General features: G+C 47.0%; 1 protein-coding gene and 1 long non-coding RNA gene across 5 annotated transcripts in view; one reads left to right on the top strand and one right to left on the bottom strand.

The window, feature by feature from the left end:
- Positions 1–20,592, top strand: part of CNBP (CCHC-type zinc finger nucleic acid binding protein) — a 72,626-nt gene that overhangs the window by 4,018 nt on the left and 48,016 nt on the right. The window lies entirely within an intron of this gene.
- The window catches only part of LOC110256292 (uncharacterized), a 29,666-nt gene continuing 10,569 nt past the window's right edge, over positions 1,496–20,592 (bottom strand). The window contains exons 3-4 of the long non-coding RNA XR_002337666.2: positions 4,125–4,266; positions 1,496–3,737 (exon numbers count right to left, since the gene is read on the bottom strand). This is a non-coding gene — a long non-coding RNA (uncharacterized LOC110256292). The remainder of the gene's footprint in view (positions 3,738–4,124; positions 4,267–20,592) is intronic.

The following is a 20,592-nucleotide window of genomic DNA, read 5'->3' as shown; positions in this document are numbered from 1 at the left end:
CAGGGCAGGGCCCCTTGGCAGGCCCTGGCTGCCCCCCCCCAGCATGGTTCATGGCAGAGTCCTGGGCCTGCTCTGACTGCCTTCAAGAAACCAGGGAGGCTCAGTGCTGACTTTCCTTTAGGGGCAGCTTCTACCACATTAGATGAGTTCTCCCATCAATGTCTTCTCTGCTCATGTTCACCCTTGAGAGCGTTCGTTTATTCATTCGTTCATTCAGCGCTTATTGAGTACCCACTATTATATAATGCTTATAAACACAGACATTATTCTGTACATGTAAGCCATTATTACTAATAAAAAATAGACATTTGTAAGGGTGAGATAAAGTATATAACTCCCACCCGCACACCTTTGCAAACTATAAAGGGCTCCTCTGTAATAAGCTTGATCATTACCAGGACCTGGACATCACAATTAAAGTGCTGGCATTTACCAAGGATTCACCAGGTAACTCACAGACACTTTACGTATTTTATCCTTAGTCATCAAAGAAAGTTCAAAGTGAGCATCATTATGCTTTTTACAGTCACAAAAATGAATCTTGGAGAGATTATTACATTGCCCCTGGGTACATAGCTGCTGGGGACTGCTGCATCCCCTGAACCCCAGGCCACAGACTGAGAGGAAATCTTGGGGTGAAGCCACTTTTAGGAAGCTTTGACCTGGACCCAAGGTTACTAGGTGGCCTCCTAAATACACTTGACTACTCTATTTCTTTTGGGCCCCCAACATAAATTCTATTTGTAAACAACTTCCAAATTTAAGAAGGGATATTTCCCAGGTAATTTACTATGTCTTTTTTCTGATTAGGAAAAAAAAAAAGGCATATGTATTTGAGGGGAGGGAACATTAGGACAATACAGCAAAGTTAAAAAAAAAAAAAAAAGGAGTTCCTCAAGTGGTATAAGGGTTAAGGATCCAGTGTTGTCATGGCTGTAGCATATGTTAGATCCCTGCCTTGGGAACTTCTGCATGCCATGGTCGCAGCCAAAAAAAAAAAAAAAAAAAAGAGAGGGAGCTAGATAATCAGCCACTTTTTTCTCTTTATTACATTTTTATCTATATTTGATGCACAGACAAGAATGCCTGTTAATGTGTATTAGAGTATAGCAATGCAACTGAGCTCCCAAGTGCAGATCTAGAACATGACCAATAGCCAGAGTCCCCCATGCTGTCATGCCCACCCCAGAGGTAGCTACCAGCCAGAAGTTTTACTTTATTGTCTCCCTGTCTTTTGGAAAGAAACAAATACCACATATGTGTGTGGGCCTACACAATGATCCTTCCAGCTTTTGCTCTCCTTTGGGCTCTACAAAAGTGGTTTCACACCAGAGGACTGATGTACTCAGCACTGCCTGTCTCATCTTGAGCTTATGTGGCTGTAGTTCATTCTTTTCACTGCTTTATAATATCCCATGGTGAGGAAGACACAATGTACTGACCTGTTTTCTTACTGCTGGGCATTTAATTTGTTTCCGGGGTGTTTTCTTTTTTTTTTTTTTTTTTTTTTTTTTTTTTGTCTTTTTGCTATTTCTTGGGCCGCTCCTGCGGCACATGGAGGTTCCCAGGCTAGGGGTCCAATCGGAGCCGTAGCCACCAGCCTACGCCAGAGCCACAGCAACACGGGATCGGAGCCATGTCTGCAACCTACACCACAGCTCACGGCAACGCCGGATCCTTAACCCACTGAGCAAGGGCAGGGACCGAACCCGCAACCTCATGGTTCCTAGTCGGATTCGTTAACCACTGCGCCACAACGGGAACTCCTCCGGGGTGTTTTCAATCACACACACACACACACACACACACACACACACATGCAGCTGTGAACATACTCGTGTCTGCCTTCTGATGCATGTATACACAGGAATACTTCTTGTGTAGCGAGACCAAAGAGAGGAAGTGCCTTGTAAGGACATTCCACCTTATAAGATAATGACAATTGCTTCTCAAAGTTTTTGTACTAGTTTACACTTCCACCAGGGATTCACATCCTCTCCAGCTCAGTATTCTTAAGTTGACTTTCTGCCAAGCTAGTGGTATACATGGAATCTCATGGACTCCTTTGCTTTTTCCTAAAGTTGAAAATCTCTTATGTGTTTATCAGGCAACCATGATTCTTCTCTGAAATGTCCATCCATGTGTCATATTGATTTTTGGTAGCCAGGATGTCCGAGTTCTCTGGATCAAGTACGAGTGCTGCCCTTTGTTGATGATATTTCTTGCAGTCATCTTCTCCCAGTTTGTGGCTTTTCATTTTCTTTAGGGTATATTTTGATAAATAGAAGTTCAACATTTTAATATTGTTGAATTATCTTTTTTTTTTTTTTTTTTTTTTTTGCTTTTTTAGGGCTGCACCCATGGCATATGGAGGTTCCCACGCTAGGGGTCTAATCAGGGAGCTACAGCTGCTGGCCTACACCACAGTCACAGCAACGCCAGATCCAAGCTGCCTCTGGGTCCTGTTCCAAAGCTCATGGCAACACCAGATCCTTAACCCACTGAGCGAGGCCAGGGATCGAACCCACAACCTCATGGTTCCTAGTCGGGTTCATCTGCTGCACCATGATGGGAACTCCAAATTATCAATATTTTCTTTCGTGAAAAGTATATTTTGTGTCTTCTTAAGAAACACTTCCTGAAGTTCTCTGGTAGCTCAGGCAGTTAAGGATCTGGTGTTGTTACTGCTGTGGCTTTGGTTGCTGCTATGGCACAGATTCACTCTCTGGCCCAAGAACTTATACATGCTGCGGGTATGGCAAAAAAATGTTGAAAAAGGAAAGAAAGAAACACTTTCCTATCCCAAGTTTGGAAAGATATTCTTCTATATCAGTGTTACTCAACAGAACTTTCCACAGTGAGGTAAAGTTCTCTATCTCTGCTGCCAAGGACTGTAGCCACTGTCCACATGTGGCTACTGAATACTTGAAATGTGGCCGGTGTAACTCGGGGATTAAATTTTAAATTTTATTTCATTTTAATGATTTTAAAATTGAATTTAAATAGCTACATGTGCCTAGTGCCAGTTATATCAAAGAGCACAGTATTATGTTTTCTTCCAAAGGTTTAAAGTTTTGCTTTTCAGGAGTTCCTGTTATGGCTCAGTGGGTTAAGAATCTGACTGATATCCGAGAGGATGTAGGTTCAGTCCCTGGCCTCACTTGGTGGATTAAGGATGCAGCGTTGCCATGAGCTTGGTGTAGGTCACAGACACTGTGTAGGCTGCAGCTTCAGTTTGACTCCTAGACAGGGAACTTCCATGTGCTGCAGGTTCAGCCCTAAAAATAAAACAAATTTATTTTTTGCTCTTCACATTTACATTCCAGCTTCTAAAATTTTGTGTGTGTGTGTGAGATAATGGGTCAGTTTTTTTCTTTTCTTTTTTTTTCTTCCACTTGGCTCATCAATTGCCCAGCACAGTTTACCAAATAGTCCTTTTTTACCATATTGATATGCAATGCCATTCTGGTCACATATCAAACTTCCACTTATTTTCTGTTTGTATGTCATCTGTCAAGCACCATTTCTGCGGTCTGTCTCTGGGCTCCCTATCATGGTCAGTCTGTCTGCCCCTGTGTCAGTTCCACATTGTCTTAGTCATCATAGTCGTGGAATAAGTGTTGATGTCAGTATCTAGGAGGGTGCATCCTTCTCTTATTCTAAGAGCACATCTTGCCTCTTCTTGACTTTATTCCTCCAGAGAAACCCTCCAAATAAAGCTTGTTCCATAGACAGACCTGGGGATTTTAATTAGAATTGAATTAAATCTGTAGATCAACTTAAGCAGTCTTTAGCATAACCACCTCTGTATGCATAATATATAACTTCCTACATTTTAAAAATTAGCCTTGGTAGGGAGTTTCCATCGTGTATCAGCAGAAATGAATCTGACTGCATGAGGATGCAGGTTCGATCCCTGGCCTCGCTCAGTGGGTTAAGGATCCAGCATTGCTGTGGCTGTGGTGTAGGCCAGCAGCTGCAGCTCCAATTCCACTGCTGGCGGGAACTTCCATATGCTGTGGGTGTGACCCTAAAAAGACAAAGAAAAGAAAAAGAGCCAGTTTGAGCCCAACCGAGTCTGCTGACCTCGCACCTCTAGCTTTAATGCACCAAAGTGCCTTCACCTTGGCATCGAGCTGTTTCCAGGTTCTCCACGTGTAAATGACGGTGTGATGAATATCCCTGGTACAGTTTGCCCATTTCCAGAAAGTTCAGTCAATTTCATTTCCTCAGCTTGTTAATGTCAGCATTCACCACTCACTGCCCCTGTGAACAAGCAGCAAGAGAAACTGACGTTTCTACAGCCAATGCTTTGGAACTAACTCATTCTGTTACATTATCTCATTTGATCCTCATAACAATGCCAGGAAGGTAAAGTTCAGAGAGGTACATTCATTTGCCCAAGATCACACAGCCAGCTAAGGAGGGACACAAAGCAGCCAGAGTGTTAACACCTCCTTAAAAGCTTCCAGAGCATTTTCCTCGCACTCCTCCCATGGCCTGTGAGGCCCTTATGCCCTGCATCTTGCTTCCTTCTCCCACCACAGTTCTCCCAGCCACACTGGAGTTCTTCTTGTTCTTGAATCTCTCTGTGCCCCTGACCCTGCAGCAGCTTTTGTATGTCTGTTGCTGTCTTGCTCTGGTCAGCTGAAGGCCACATCCTCAGAGAGGACCCCCTGACCTCTGTAGCTCAAGTACCACCTCCTCTCTTTATCAAGATCTTGTTTTACTTTCTTCATGATGGTTTATTACTGCCTGGATTGATCATTTGTTCGCCGGTTGCTTTAGTCAAGGTTCTCCAAAAACCCAGAAATAATATAATGTGGGGGGGGGGGCGGGGATGGGGGTGGGGGAGAGAGACAGAGATGGAGAGAGAGAACTTGCAGTTTATTATAAGGAATTGGCTTGTCCAGTTACGGAAGGGGGCATGTCCCAAGATCTGCAAGGCGAGTCATCATCTGGAGACCCAGGAGAGCCAAGGATTTAGTTCCAGCCCAAGTCTAAAGACTCGGAACCAGGAGAGCTGCTGGTGTGGTTTCTGTCTAGAGACTAGCAGGTCAGGACTCAGGAAGGGCTGATGTTTCCACTGGAGTCCAAAGGCAGGAAAAAAGCTGACATCTTAGTTTGAAGGCAGGCAGGCAGGTGTTCCCTCTTATTCAGGGTTTTTTTTTTTTTTTTTTTTTTTTTTTTGGTCTATACCTGAGGCATATGGAGGTTCCCAGGCTAGGGGTCCAATAGAAGCTGTAGCCACCGGCCTATGCCACAGCCATGGCAACGCTACATCTGGGACCTACACCATAGCTCATGGCAATACCGGATCCTTAATCCACTGAGCAAGGCCAGGGATCGAACCCACATCCTCATGGATGCTAGTCGGGTTCGTTAACCGCTGAGGCACGACGGGAACTCCTTATTCAGTTTTTTGTTTTATTCAGACCTTCAACTGATTGAATGAGGCTCATCCACCTTGGGGAGGGCAATCTGCTTTACTCAGTTTGCTGATTTAAATGTGATATGATCCACAGACACCCCCACAGAAACAGCTAGGATAATGTTTGACTAGATATCTGGATGCCCCATGGCCCAATCAAGTTGTCACAAAAAATGAACCATCACACTTACTTACTGTTATCGCTCCACCTTAGCTGTTAAAGCAGCTCCTTCCTTGTCTGACGTATTTCTGACACCTGGCACATAGCAGGTGCCTAGTGAGCAGCAGTGGAATGTGGGAATGACCCAGCCCTGCTCTCAGCAACTCCATGTTTATTCTTTTTGCACGATAAGAAATTCCTTTGCACTCGGATCTGGCATTGCTGTGGCGGTGGCATAGGCCGGTGGCCTGGGATTAGACCGCTAGCCTGGGAACCTCCGTATGCTGCAGGTGCAGCCCTCAAAAGACAAAAAAAAAGAAAGAAAGAAATTCCTTCGCAGAGTTCCCGTTGTGGCTCAGTGGTAATGAACCTGACTGGTACTCACGAGCATGTGGTTTGATCCCTGACCCCACTCAGTGGGTTAAGGATCCAGTGTTGCTGTGAGCTGTGATGTAGGCCTGCTGATTTGAGCCCTAGCCTGAGAACTTCCATATGCTGCAGGTGTGGCCCTAAAAAGATGAAAAAGAAAAAGAAATTCCTTCTCATTGGTCACTGATGGTTTCCGAAAAATAACATCTAAAGTCAAATCAGTGTCCGTGCACAAAAGCAAGGTTTTTTCTGTGATGAAATTGCCCCAAACTGGGTGCGAGAGGCATCTCCCTGCCCCTGGATCCTTGGTTCCAAGCAACAACACTCACACCCATATGGCCCTCCTCTGGAATGTGACCGGAAGCCTAACAGGCCTGCAACCAAGATTTAAGGTTCCTAAGAGACAGTTTTCCTGTCACTGCAAATTGGGAGAAGCAGCCCTCTTCAGACTCCCTGCCGAGGGTGGTGTGGCTGAACTGTTGTTAATGACTTGCCAGGAGCTGCTGACAGTGAACAAAAGGAGTGAGAGCAGCTTCACCAGGAAAAGAGTGACCATTCCTGTTCCAGGAACCGAAAAGGAGTATCTGAGGCCAGGGTCCACCCCTGTGACTGTGTCTATACACTTGAGGATGCCAGGGCCACCAACTGTGGGTCGTGCCTAGGTCTGCAGTCTTTGTAATAAGGAAGCCTTGAGCAAGTGTGCCTTTACATGAACAGCTAAAATACACTCATGATGCTGTGAAGTGTCCAGGTCACACGGTGGAATGAGGCAGGAGCATATTTCATGTGCAGGGACCTGGTTTTGGCCTTCCCCTGGTGCCTTTTGTGAAGGGCCTTTGACTTGGAAACCCCAGGAAATTCAGCCATCAGGGTGACCTCGTTTTCTCTTTCAGAAATTGTCTTTAGGGGAATTCTCTTGTGGCACAATGGGTTAAGGATCTAAGTTGTCACTGCAGTGGCTTAGGTTGCTTCTGTGGTGTGGTTTGCTCCCTGGCCTCAGAACTTCCACATGCCATAGGTGCCGCGCAAAAAAAAAAAAAAAAAAAAAATTATAGACTTACTATACCTTATGCTTTGCTCAGAAGAGCCCTGAACAAGGGTTGGTGGCAAGAGAGGAAAGAAGGTCAGGGATCTGGGTTGCCCAAGAGACAGATGGAAGATGCATTTGTACCCCAGCCAAGGAGGGACACCAAGGAGACAGGGAGGCCGGGGTGGGGGTCAGAAGGTGAAATAAAGAAAGGAAGAATACTTGGAATTATTAAATATTTGATATATGCCCCCCCCAAAAGACTCAAAGTAGTTGTCAAGGAAAAAAAACCAATCAGAACAGTGCTGATTTGTATTAGCCTTTTTTTTTTTTTTTTTTTTGTCTTTTGTTGTTGTTGTTGTTGCTATTTCTTGGGCCTCTCCTGCGGCATATGGAGGTTCCCAGGCTAGGGATCGAATCGGAGCTGTAGCCACCAGCCTATGCCAGAGCCACAGCAACTCGGGATCCGAGCCGCGTCTGCAACCTACACCACAGCTCACGGCAACGCTGGATCGTTAACCCACCGAGCAAGGGCAGGGACTGAACCCGCAACCTCATGGTTCCTAGTCGGATTCGTTAACCACTGCGCCACGACGGGAACTCCCTGATTTGTATTAGCCTTATTTTTCACTTTGCTTCATGATTGGGCAGGCCAGCAAAGCATCCTAGTACATGTGTAAGCCAGTGGCCAGCCCCACCCTGCCATGAGTGCCACAGGTATTGAAACATGAGTGGTTCTTGCCCATCTTAAAAATGAAAAGAAGAGTTCCCTGATGGCCTAACGTTTAAGAACCTGGGGTAGTCACTGCCATGCTTCAGGTCCAGTCCCTTGCCTGGGAACTTCCACATGCTGTAGGCATGGCAAGAAAGAGAGAGAGAGAGAGAGAAAGGAAAGAAAGAGAAAGAAAGGAAGGAAGGAAGGAAGAGGTAGGAAGGAAGGAAGGGAGGGAGAGAGAGAGAGAAAGAAAGAAAGAAAAAAAAAAAAAGCCTTAGAAGAGAATGAAACCATTCCTTGCTGGAGTTCTCCTGTGGTGCACCAGGTTAAGGATCTGGCACGGTCACTGCAATGGCTTCCGTTGTTACTGTGGGGTGGGTTCAGTCCCTGGTGTGGGAACTTCCACATACTGTTGGTGTGGCCAAAAAAATAAGAAACCTTCGTCGAACACTCTTCCCCTACATTTAGCTCTCCTCCCAGGAAAGCATGTAGACAACCCATAAGAACTATACAGACTACTCCTTACAAAGTCGCCCCTATTCCTGTCTGCGTTTCTTAGCCGTCAGGCTTGCCACTATCCTCTCCACTGCATCTTGCCCTGCCCCATGTCCCTAGTGCTCTGTGATGACCCTGTGCACTTGCTTTTCAGTTCTCTCTTGCTCAACCTTTCATCAGCATTTGAAGCCAATAACCACTCCCTTCTTGGAACTCCCAGAATGAGATCATGTCTTACTTATCTGCTGCTACATAAAAATCACCCCAAAACTCAGCTGCTTAAAGTAACACACATTTAATAAGATACCATGTCATGCCCTCAGGACGACCATGCTCAAAGCTTCAAGAAACACAACAACAAGTGTTGGCAAGAGGACATGGAGAAACTAGAACCTTTGTGCTCCTTTGCTGGGAATATAAGGAAAACAACATGGCAGTCCCTCAAAAAAATCAAACATAGAATCACCATATGACCTAGCAATTCCACTTGTGGGTGTGCATTCAGGAGAATGAAAAGCAGGGTGTCAAACAGATGTTTGCCTTGTTGATAGCAGCCAAAAGGTGGCAGCAACTCCAGGGTCCATAGAGGAAAGAACGAATGGAAGAAACAAAACGTGACATATGCACACAATGGAATATTACTCTGCCTTAAAAAGAAAGATGATTCTGACACCTCTACTACAGGATGAACCTGGAGCACATTGTGCTCAGTGAAGTAAGCCAGTCACAAAAGGACGACTCTTATGTGTTTCTCCTTCCATCTCAGGCAGGCAGATTCATAGAGACAGAAAGTAGAACAGTGGTTTCAGTATCTGCACTTCGGGGGATGGGGAGTTCCTGTTCAGTAGGCACAGGGTTTCAGTTTGCAGAAAGAAGTTCTAGAATCCGTTGCACAGCAACATGCATAGAGTTAACAGTACTGAACAGGACACTTCAAATGGCTAAGATGGTAAAATTCATGCTCCATGCTTATTACCACAATAAAAAATTAAAAACATCCATTTATTTGGGGGGGGTGTTTACAGCCACAGCTGCAGCATGTGGAAGTTCCTGGGCCAGGGTTCAAATCAGAACTATAGCTGCCAACCTACACCACAGCCATAGCAACACAGGATCTATGCCGAATCTGTGACCTGTGCTGCAGCTTGCAGCAACGCCAGATCCTTAACCCACTGAGCAAGGCGGGGATTGAACCTGCATCCTCACAGACAGTGTGTTGGGTTCTTAACCCACTGAGCCACTCCGGTACTCGAAAAACCATCCATTTCTTTTCTTTTCCTTTCTTCCTTCCTTCCTTCCTTTCTTTCTTTCTGCCTTTTCTAGAGCTGCTCCCCCGGCATATGGAGGTTCCCAGGCTAGGAGTCGAATTGGAGCTGTAGTCTCCGGCCTACGCCACAGCCACAGCAACGCGGGATCCGAGCTGTATCTGCTACCCATACCACAGCTCACGGCAATGCCGGATCCTTAACCCACTGAGCAAGGCCAGGGATTGAACCCGCAACTTCATGGTTCCTAGTTGGATTCGTTAACCACTGCACCATGATGGGAACTCCCTCCTTCTTTCCTTCCTTCCTTCCTTTCTTTCTTTTTCTTTCTTTTTTTGCTTTTTAGGGCTGCACCTGTGGCATATGGAAGTTCCTAGGCTAGGGGTCGAATTGGAGCTGCAGCCACCGGTCTATGACATAGCCACAGCAACTTGGGATCCGACCTACACCACAGCCATGGCAACGCTGGATTCTTAACCCACTGAGTGGGGCCAGAAATCGAACCCACATCCTCATGGATCCTAGTTCCATTCATTAACTGCTGAACCACAAAGGGAACACCCCAACCATCAATTTCTTATCTCATAGTTTCAGTGGCAGGAACCTGGGTCCAGCTTGGCTAAGTCCTCTGCTTCAGGATCTCTCATGCAGCTGCACAGGGGCTGGAGTTGCATCTCAAGGCTCAGCTGGGGAAGGGTCTTCTGCCCAAATTGCATGGCTGTTGACAGGATTCAGTCCCTTGCATGTCACTGGGTATTGTCGTTCCTAGGCTGTTGGCCAGAGGGAGGCTGCCCTCAGCCCCTTGCCCCATGGGCCTGTCCACGTGCTGGCTTACTTCATAGCATGCATACCAGGAAGACCAAGAGTGCTTTGCTAGAGAGATGGAAGTCGGGGTTTTTGTGATCTACCTAAAGAAGTGATATCCCACGTGATACCTTGTCACATCCCACCAGGTAGAATCAAATAATCAGGTCCACCCACTTTCAAAGACGGAGTTTGTACTAGAACATGGCCACCAGGAGGCAGAGGTCATCAGGGCCTCTTAGAAGTCTCTCAGGCAGGGAAGCCTAGTCCATTAAGAAATATGCTCTGGGAGTTCCCTTGTGGTGCAGCGGAAACGAATCTGGCTAGGAACCATGAGGTTTTTGGGTTCAATCCCTGGCCTCCCTCAGTGGGTTAAGGATCCAGCGTTGCCATGAGCTGTGGTGTAGGTCACAGACGCAGCTTGGATCTGATGTTGCTGTGGCTATGGCATAGGCTGGCAGCTGTAGCTCTGATTTGACCCCTGGCCTGCAAACCTCCATATGCTGCGGGTGTGGCCCTAAAAAGACGAAAAAAAAAAAAAAAAAAAAAGAAAGGAAAGAAAGAAATATGTTCCGTCTCACTTTTTAAGAAATGCTTGAATATCTCAGTTTGTCTTTATTTTCCCACTTTCATGGAAACAAACTTAAGAAACCCTCTCTTTTAGCTCCACCAGCAGAAGAGTAATAATGCAAATGAGATGGTGTCATAGGCTGGATGCCCATGTCTCCCGAGGTTCATGTGTTGAAGCCCTAACCTCCAAAGTGATGGTATTAGGAGTGATTAGGTTAGACTGGTTATGGGGTGGGGCCCTCAAGGTGAGATTGGTGCCCTTATAAGAATGGGAGGAGTGAGAGGTCTCTCTCCACGCACACGGTGAGGAAAGGCTGTGGCAGCCCCAGGGAGAAGGTCCCCCAGGAAGGGAATCAGCCCATAACTTTAACTTGGGCACCTAGACTCCAGAACTGTGAGCAATAAGTGTCTGTGGTATTTTGTTACAGATGGCATATGACATGTGACAGGCCCCCAATATTGGGGGCAACAGGGAGAGGTAGGGACAGAGGCAAATAGGAGAGAACACACCTCTGTGAACAGGGGTGGCCGTGCCTCATGCACCAGGCTGTTGGCATGCAGCAGTTCAGGCCCATAATGGCTAATCTTCAGATTTTGCCAGAGAAACTGGAAGTGGCGAATTTCTCCCAAAATGCTCTTATTTTCAGTTTGGTAAGCAACTCAAAATGTTTTAAATGTTATGTAGGCCAAGAAGACACAGCTCACACAAGTGTGTTCCAGCCCAGTAATGCCTGTAGGTACCACGTGGTGTCCCCTCTCTCTCCCCTTGGCTGTCGGGTAGGGGTCCCATTGCCCTGCTTTCCCACTTAGCTCCCGGCTTCTGCTCCTCACGTCTCCTGCTCAATCCTTTCTTTATACAACAGTGGCAGTTGACATTGCTTAGGGTTCTGCCCTAGGTCCTCTCTGCTCACTCTGCATATTTCACGTGACCTCAGTTTCCCCCTCTCAACTGACCACCTCTCTCTGACTGCTTCTGAGTCCAGATGCACTGCCCACACCTGAGCTCCAGACCCCGTACAAAGTGGTCCCTGACTTCCCGGCTCCTCACTTCCCTGACAGACATCACCCTGCCTCCAGTCCCTCCAGAGCCTCTGTCACGGGTGCTATCCAGGTGCATCAGCAGGAGACCATGAGGCATCCTGCACCCCCAGGACTGACTACAGGTATTCTGTCTCCACTATCACTGAAACCATGCTGAACTAACATGTGGCCCGAGGCCCCAGGTAAATGAAAACGGGTGTTCACTTCACCATAAATCACATTTTAGCACAAGCTGTCTGGCCTGGCCCAAGGCCCAAGGTGTACAGGGCACTCTTCCCAGGCAGGATATGCCCAGGGTTTCTAGGTTACATGCCAGAAGCCAGTCAAGGGCCAGTCCTTACTGTGGAATGTGCAGGTTTAGGCCCCCACACCTGCTCCTATCTCTTTACCGCACACTTGATCTGAACATTTACCACGTGTGTCAGCCAGGGTCCAGCCAGGAAAACCAAAACCACTTTAGGTATTTAGAATATACAGAATTTAATACAAGGGCATGGTTTCACTGGGGATTGAAGAGCAGGGAACGCAGAGACTGGCAGCATGGGAAAGCCTCTACCACTCTGGGTCTAGAGAAGGTGCTGCCAGAACCCAAGGCTGGCGTCAGGCATGGGGGCTTCCTGGTGGGTCCCAGAGATGCAGAGGGAGAGCTGTCAGCTCCCACCCCACTCCCATAGAGGGAAAAGGGGAGATGCAGTCTGCTTTCTCTGTCTGGCCAGTGACCTGCCTTTTCCTACTAGCAGCTCCCATTCGCTGGCTGCGTCCACCCAGACAGGGGCACCCCAGGAAATGACTCAGACACCCTTCACCTTGGGCCTGTTCTGATGTGCCCATGCCGCCTCGGCCACCTGCCCCACCTGAGTGGCCCTGCCCTGCAAGCAGACATGGGCTGTGCATTATAGGGGTGGTGGCATTTGGGGACACAGTAAGGAAAAAGAGTGTGTGGGCAAGAGGGAGCCAGAGGGTGGAGGAAAGGGGGTAGGGCTGCAGCTTCATCAAGTCACAGAGCTGGAAGGACTCTGCACAATCTCTGTGGGGGGGTGGTAGGCAGAGGTGGAAGAGGGAGGTATTCCTGCAGCACAGTGTTCATGCCTGTAACCCAGCAAGGCATTTCCTCCCACTGGCCCACTTCCTTCCTCAGTCCAGAGGTCCCCACCCAGGTCACCCCGGGAAGGCCTGGCTTCATTCACAGCAGAAATTGTCAGCACTGTTTCCTCCTCGAACTCACAAAGATGACTTGTTACTACAGTTTGTTTCGTCCTAGTTTTCAGGCCCTTTCCACACCGCCGACGGGTGAGTTGGGCTGGAGCTTGGTAATTCACAGGCAGTTCCTGACGCATGCTCAGAATCCAGGAGCTGAGACACTCCCATAAAAGGTTTGAAGCACAGCTGTGAAGGCTGCCAATGCCACGCCTTTGCTCCAGCCTTTGGGGATCAGTCCTTTTGTTCCCTCTGCCCATGCTTGGCGGAGCACCCTGGCCCATTGGACTGTGTTTCCAGATAAGAAGTGCAGACACGCTGTCATCTCTCTTTCCCAAGCCCTGAGTTCAAAGATTGTTTCTCATGATAGTTTTTTTTTTTTTTTTTTTTTTTTGGTGTGATAATGCTGTGGTGGTTATGTAGGAGAATTGAAATTACCTCCACATCTTTGAGGAAAACACACATATATAGTCACATATAAAGTGAATATGGCAACTTAACAATTGTTTGATCTTTTAAGTCTGCATATTTGACTTTTTTCAATGATAAAAAGTTTGGGGTAAAAAAACCCCTCTGGAGTTCCCGTCGTGGCTCAGTGGTTAATGAATCTGACTAGGAACCATGAGGCTGCAGGTTCAATCCCTGGCCTTGCTCAGTGGGTTAAGGATCCAGCGTTGCCGTGAGCTGTGGTGTAGGTCGCAGACTCGGTTCAGATCCCACGTTGCTGTGGCTCTGGTATAGGCCGGCAGCTGCAGCTATTAGACCCCTAGCCTGGGAACCTCCATATGCCCCGGGAGCAGCCCCAGAAAAGGCAAAAAGACAAAACAAACAAACAAACAAAACCCCTCACTTCCTCCCTTAAATTTTTAAAAAATGTATTTAACTGTAAAATTTATATTTTTTACTTTCAAATTACCAATCATAGTTTCTAATCCACCTGAGATAAACTGTCATCACTTTGGATTTACATAAAAGGAAGAAATAAGGCTTTCTACTGAAACATAGGTTTGGAGCAGTATAGAGTACGGTTTGTTTGTCTAATATTTTTTTTTTCTCTTTTTTAGGGCTACACCCAAAGCATATGGAAATTCGAATCAGAGCTGCAGCTACTGGCCTACGTCACAGCCACAACAATGCCAGATGTGACCCAAATTTTCAACCTATACCACAGCTCAGGGCAGTACCAGATCCTTAACCCAATGAGCGGATGCAGGGATCAAACCCATGTCCTCATGGATACTAACTACTTGTGTTCATTACCACTGAGCCACAACAGGAATTCCTTTTCTAATTTTTTAATTGAAATATAGTTAATTTATAATGTGTTAATTTCTGCTATACAGCAAAGTGATTCAGTTATACATGTATATATACTTTTTTTTTTTTTTTTTTTGCTTTTTAGGGCCGCACCTGCGGCATATGGAGGTTCCCAGGCTAGGGGTTTAATCGGAGTTACAGCTGCCAGCCTAACCACAGCCACAGCAACACCAGATCCGAACTGCATCTGCGACCTACACCACAGCTCACAGAAACACCAGATCCTTAACCCAGTGAGCGAGGCCAGGGATCAAACCCACAACATCATGATTCCTAGTTGGATTCGTTTCCACTGTGCCATGATGGGAACTCCTATATACATTATTTTTAATAATATTATTTTCTATTATGGTTTAGCACAGGATATTGAACATAGTTCCCTGTGCTATACAATATGTCCTTGTTGTTCACCTATTTTATATACAGTGGTGTGTATCTGATAATCCCAAACTCCTAATTTATCCCTCCTCCCACTTTGCCCTTTGGTAACCATAAGTTTGTTTTTTATGTCTGTGAGTCTGTTTCTGTTTTGTAGATAGGTTCATTTGTGCCATATTTGAGATTCCACAAATCAGTGTTATCATATGGTATTTGACTTTCTCTGTCTTACTTCACTTACTGTGATAATCTCCACATCCATCCATGTTGCTGTGAATGGCATTATTTGGTTCTTTTTCATGACTGAGTAACATTCCATTGAATATATATGTACCACATCTTCTTCTTCTTCTTTTTTTTTTATTTTTTATTTTTTTTTGTCTTTTTGCTATTTCTTGGGCCGCTCCCACGGCATATGGAGATTCCCAGGCTAGGGGTCTAATCGGAGCTGTAGCTGCCGGCCTACACCAGAGCCACAGCAACGTAGGATCTGAGCCGCATCTGCGACCTACACCACAGCTCATGGCAACCCCGGATCGTTAACCCACTGAGCAAGGGCAGGGACTGAACCCGACCTCATGGTTCCTAGTCAGATTCGTCAACCACTGAGCCACAATGGGAATTCCTATTTGTAGACTTTTTAATGATGGTTTTAATGATGGCATTCTGACTGGTGTGAGCTTATACTTCATTGTAGTTTTGATTTACATTTCTCTAATAACTAGAAATGATGAACATCCTTTCATGTGCCTACTGGCCATCTGTATGTCTTCTTTGGAGAAATGTCTATTTAGGTCTTCTGCCAATTTTCTTTTAAGCTTTTTAGGGCCATATCATGGCATATGGGAATTCCCAGGCTAGGAGTCGAGTTGGAGCTACAACTGGCAGCCTACACCACAGCCACAGCAACGCGAGATCTGAGCCATATCTGTGACCTACACCACAGCTCACAGCAACACTGGATCCTTAACCCACTGAGCAAGACCAGCGATTGAACCCGCATCCTCATAGATACTAGTTGGATTTGTTTCTCCTGTGCCACATCGGGAACTCCCCTTCTGCCATTTTTTATTTTATTTTATTTTATTTTTTTTTGTCTTTTTTTTTGCTATTTCTTGGGCCGCTCCCGTGGCATATGGAGGTTCCCAGGTTAGGGGTCGAATCGGAGCTGTAGCCACCGGCCTACACCAGAGCCACAGCAATGCAGGATCCAGCCGCGTCTGCAACCTACACCACAGCTCACGGCAACGCCGGATCGGTCGGTAACCCACTGAGCAAGCGCAGGGACCGAACCCGCAACCTCATGGTTCCTAGTCGGATTCGTTAACCACTGCGCCACGACGGGAACTCCCCCTTCTGCCATTTTTTAAATTGAGTTTTTAAAAAATTATGATTAAGTTGTGTGAGCTGTTTGTATATTTTGGAGATTAAGCCCTTGGTGGTCACATCATTTGCAAATATTTTCTCCCATTCAGTAGCTTATCTTTTCATTCCATTTATGGTTTCCTTTGCTGTTCAAAAGCTTGTAAGTTTGATTAGGTCCCATTTGTTTATTTTTGCTTTTATTTCTATTACCTTGGGAGATTATTTGTCTTGTTTTTTAAAACATGAATGAGGAGTTCCCATTGTGGCACAGCGGAAACGAATCTGACTAGGAACCATGAGGTTGTGGGTTTGATCCCTGGCCTTGCTCAGTGGGTCAGGGATCGGGCATTGCCATGAGCTGTGGTGTAGGTTGCAGACATGGCTCAGATCTGGCGTTGCTGTGGCTGTGGTGTGGGCCGGTGGCTACAGCTCCGATTCGACCCCTAGCCTGGAAACCTCCATATGCTGAGGGTGCAGCCCTAGAAAAGACAAAAAAAAAAAAAAAAAGAATGAGGAGTTCCTGTGGTGGCGCAGGCAGTAACAAACCTGACTATCTATGAGAATGAAGGTTTGATCTCTGGCCTTACTCAGTGGGTTAAGGATCCAGCATTGCTGTGAGCTGTGGTGTAGGTTGCAGATGTGGCTCAGATCCCACGTTGCTGTGGCACAGACTGGCATTTGCAGCTCTGATTGACCCCCTAGCCTGGGAACTTCCATATGCTGTAGGTGCAGCACTGAAAAAAACAAAACAAAAATAAAAACAAAAACCATAAATGAACTTTAACGTTAGGCAGACCTACCCTGTTCTCCCTCTGTCTCCCAAAAAGCAACTGGTGCTGTGGGCAAGGGTCCAGGAGGTGAGGCCCAAGGGGATGAGTTGTGACCTAGCAGCAAAGTCTGCAGGAAGCTCACTCTTGCTAGTCCGGCAGCTGTAGCCCTTCCCATGCTGTGTGACCAGGCACGAGCCAGGGAATAGCCCTACTGACACCTCTGAGATGACTTTAAAGATCCCAGGGAGGAGTTCCCGAAGTGGTTCAGTGGTTAACGAACCTGACTAGCATCCATGAGGACTCGGGTTCAATCTCTGGCCTTGCTCAGTGGGTTAAGGATCTGGTGTTGCCGTGAGCTGTGGTGTAGGTCGAAGACGTGGCTCAGATCGCGAGTTGCTGTAGCTGTGGTGTAGGCCGGCAGTTGCAGCTATGATTCGACCCCTAGCCTGGGAACCTCCATAAGCTGAGGGTGCCGCCCTAAAGAGACAAAAAATAAATAAATAAAATAAAATAAAATAATAATAAAAATGCAGATCCGGGGGAAATTGGGTGGAATCACATGGCCAACTTTCCAGTGCTTTATAAGCAGCTAGCACATGCTGGTGTTCAACTCAGAAGCCTGTCCCTGGGCCCTGTGTCCCTGTGGTAGTCAGCTCACCCTCTCTGGGCTCTCACAGACCTCTCCTTTGACCTCTCTGCACATGGATGACACCCCTGCGCTTGGGCTGCCGTGCTGAAAGGTGGGCAGGAGAGCTGAGCTAAGGGACAGCCTTGGGAAGTGCTTGGGAGAGAGCCTTCACGACTACTCTCTGCGTGCACGCGCACACACAGACACACACAGACACACACACACACGCCACATGCAAACACAGGCACGCACACATGCATAGCTGAGACAGCATGGACAGGAGTTCCTTAAATTTCTGAATGAACTATTGCCTAGTTTGTGCCAGATGCCCAGCAAAGTGTGGAGACAAAGTTTAGTGCATTGCAGCCCTCTGCCTTGGTCTCTAGGACACACACAGCCATTCATAATGGCAGGGAATCTAGTGTTTCAGCTACTTATTGCCAAAGCAAGCTGGTCAAATTTATTTAAAAATGGTTTTGGATTTGCCATCAGTCTGCCCGCTGGGCTGGGCTCAGCTCGGTGGTTCTCCTGCCCTACCTGTCACCTCCTGGGGCTGGAAGGTCTTCACTCACATTTCTAGCACTTCAGCTGGAATGGCTGGAACAGGGCACCTGGCCAGCTCCCTTGGTCCTCCGTGTGGTCTTTTCATCTTGGTGGCTAGACCTCTTTGCAGTGTACCCTAGGACCTCGAGAGACAGTGTCCCAAGAGGACAGACCCCAGCATTCAGGACTTATCATGGCTCTGCGCCTGGCATACTTGCTCATGTCCTGTTGGCCAGAGCAAGTCCCGTGGCCACACCCTGAGTTTATATGTGAGGGACACAGAAGAGCATGGATCCTGGGACTGAGTGTCACTGGAGACCACCAGCCTATTGACCCACCATAGCTTGGAGCAGCACCACTTACAGCAATAAACGGACTCCCCATGGACCACCAGGAGGAAGCTGTTTCTGTGGCTCTAGAGATGTCAGACAGGATTTCACTCATTCACCACTTTAACAAGGATGTCTTGAGTGTGCAGGTGCTGGGAGTCGGTGTGGACAAGATGGATGAGCTCTTGCTTCTGTGGATATCAAATAACCAGTATGTGCTGATGATAAGAGCTGTAAGGAAGGTAAATTAGCATAATGGAGTAGAGAGTGACTGGGGTTGAGGGATGGATACTTTAGCCACGTGGTCAGGAGAGGCTTCCTTGGAGGGGTAGCTTAGCCACGACATAAATATCGAGAGGGAGCCAGCCGTGTGGAGGGCCAGGTAAGAAGTTTCTAGAAAGAGGGAACCAAGAGGAAAGGAATGAGGCAGGAATACACCTGGACTAAAGCTCAGCTTGATGTGTTTTAGGGACAGAAGGAAGGCCAGGGTGGTAAAGGGTAAGAGAAGGGAAGTAAGGTCAGAGGGAGCAGGCAGGGGCCTTGCTGGGCCCTGAGTGCAGCCCTGAAGTATTAATTGTCAGGAGCTGTGTCTCGTGCCCATGGCCCTGCCCCTTCCACATGTTGCTCTGCATTTCCAGACCCATTCTGAGAAGCTAGCTAGATCTGGGGGTTGCCAAAAGGTTGAGGGCGCACAGAAGGAAGTTAAAAAAGATCCAAGTGATTGGGAACTACCGTCCCTGAGCTGTAAGTTGGGAGGCAGTGCAAAGATCTCCCCCACCTCCATCTGATACAGAGACACCCTGCCTTGAGACAGACGCAGGCCTTGTTACCCTTTTCTAATTATAACCAACATTTGTTTTCATGTACATCATCCAACATCATCCTTGCATCCAGCCAGGGAGAGACGTCCAAGGAAGCAAACATTTGAGCAACCTTGGTGCTCAATCTTGTGCAACACCCTTCTGTGCATTATCTCAGTTCACCATTTCCCCAACCTTGGGAAGATTTTACTCCTATCTCCATCTTGCTGAGGGGGAAATAGACTCCAAGTCACACAAGAAACAGCAGAGCTGCAACTGCAACCTGACTCCGAGTTACAGGCTCCACTCCCCACTCCGTGCAGCTCTGTCTCACAGCAGGGCCTGCCCCGGGCAGGTGGTCAGGTTGTGCATGCTCCAAGAGCTTCATCTCCTACAAGGCTGTGCATGAGTCGGGATGAAAAGAAGGACTGGAAAAAAAAATGCTTATCATGTTACCTTGAATTTGTCTTCTCTTATCAAACTAGAACACCTGGAGTACACCCTGAGCAGATAGATAGGGAGAGGGTACATACATATGTAAAAACTTCCCTGTGTAGTTACTGGATCTGTTGCTTTAAATTTAGGTGTTTTTTTGCCTGAATACGTTGCTAGACGTTAAAGAAAAAAATATCGAACATGTTACTTGAAAATGTAACTAATACATTATTTAGAAATAAACTTGGGGAGTTCCCGTCGTGGCGAAGTGGTTAACGAATCCGACTAGGAACCATGAGGTTGTGGGTTCGGTCCCTGCCCTTGCTCAGTGGGTTGACGATCCGGCGTTGCCGTGAGCTGTGGTGTAGGTTGCAGACGCGGCTCGGATCCCGAGTTGCTGTGGCTCTGGCGTAGGCCAGTGGCTACAGCTCCGATTGGACCCCTCGCCTGGGAACCTCCATATGCCTCGGGAGCGGCCCAAAGAAATAGCAAAAAGACAAAAAAAAAAAAAAAAAGAAATAAACTTGGAGTTCCCGTCATGGTGCAGTGGAGGTGAATCTGACCAGGAACCATGAGGTTGCGGGTTCGATCTCTGGCCTCTCTCAGTGGGTCGGGGATCCGGTATTGCCGTGAGCTGTGGTATAGGTCACAGACGTGGCTCAGATCCCAAGTTGCTGTGGCTGTGGCGTCGGCTAGCAGCTACAGCTTCGATTTGACCCCTAGCCTGGGAACCTCCATATCCCATGAGTGCAGCCCTAAAAAGCAAAAACCACTCCCTCCACAAAGCCCCAAAAAGCCTATCCTGTTTCCTGACTTTTAGAAATATCTATATATTTCAAAAAGGAAATACATGTATCTCCATATATATATAGGTGTGTGTGTATGTATATATCGTTATGTAGTCATCTTTAGCACAATTATAAGTGCAATATTTGCATGTTGAAAGTGTTCAA

The sequence above is a fragment of the Sus scrofa genome, chromosome 13, assembly GCF_054392235.1.
Source record: "Sus scrofa isolate SSC_HxYL_T2T_F1_AM1 chromosome 13, Sscrofa_HxYL_maternal_Yorkshire_Landrace_v2.0, whole genome shotgun sequence".
NCBI classification, from domain to species: Eukaryota; Metazoa; Chordata; class Mammalia; order Artiodactyla; family Suidae; genus Sus; species Sus scrofa.
The sequence above is the reverse complement of the archived record's forward strand: the minus strand, read 5'-3'. Positions and strand labels throughout refer to the sequence as shown.